The 1,090-nt window shown below is 36.1% G+C and overlaps 1 protein-coding gene across 1 annotated transcript in view; it reads left to right on the top strand.

Moving 5' to 3' along the window:
- LOC119585730 (RNA polymerase II-associated protein 3-like) overlaps positions 1–1,090 on the top strand; it is a 49,814-nt gene that overhangs the window by 42,049 nt on the left and 6,675 nt on the right. The window lies entirely within an intron of this gene.

Below are 1,090 nucleotides of genomic sequence, written 5' to 3' on the forward strand. Positions count from 1 at the left end.
GCAACCGTAAACAAATTGACCGCGTACTAAAGGAACTTCAAAGGCCACCTTCAATGAACTACACTTTCCTCAGTTTTAATTCATGAAATCGGATAACATTTGCACGAACGAAATGATACAGATTTTAATGGAGAACAAATCCGTTAATCCGGGCAGCTAAAGAAAGTCAACACATATGATAAAAACAGATGCCGCGAGGAAACTCTCTGGAGAAAGCTAACCTCGAAAAACGAAAAATGATTTAGTTTTGTGGGGCAGAAAAACACAAAAGGACTGGCGAATAATTCGTCTTTGTGATCACCCAAAATACTCAAGAAACTCTGAGGAACTGAATGCTCCTGAACGATCTGAATAACTGTGAAAAGATATCGAATTTGTCGACCCAAACTGGCAGACAAGCTAAGAAGAGAAGACAGACGTAAGTTTATGATTGTTGTATTGTGTAGTTATAGTAAAGTAGTATCCAGAATCTTTATCAATATCTTGCAACGGATATGTTTTCAATTATATTTTCTTGTTTCACCCAAATAACATGAAAACTTGGTGTGATATCTATGGCAAACACATTTTTGCCTTCATAATGTCAGCTGATTTGCGAATACCTTTGCTGTCGAGGCTCCATAAAGGCCAAGTAGCCACCATCACATATATTCGTATTAGCAAGGAGGCAATATATATGCCAGTCCTGTATTCTAGTTAAATTTCCCTGAAAGTTATAGTGATGAATGGTCTCTATTCTGAAGTCAAGTGCTGAAGGGCTGTAATACTATAATTCAAAATAAGTTGAATTGGCATTACACAAGTAGAAAGCAGAAAATACTGTCCTAAATAATGGTAACACCATTAGTTCCATTATTAAATATTTTACCTTGGAAACAGTAAGCTGAGATAAAACCTTAGTTTGAAATTGAGGTTTGATTTAAGCTTACTGTGCCCTAGGTAATAACATGCACATCCTTTAGGAAATGTAGTTATAGGCCTTATTGTTATTTGAGCCAACATTTACGTCTTGGTTGATTGACAACATACATATTATGTGATCTAGTGCTGGGACCTTATTAGATGACATCAGTGGAAGTCTTATTTGCAC

The sequence above is a fragment of the Penaeus monodon genome, chromosome 20 (assembly GCF_015228065.2).
Source record: "Penaeus monodon isolate SGIC_2016 chromosome 20, NSTDA_Pmon_1, whole genome shotgun sequence".
Lineage (NCBI taxonomy): Eukaryota > Metazoa > Arthropoda > Malacostraca > Decapoda > Penaeidae > Penaeus > Penaeus monodon.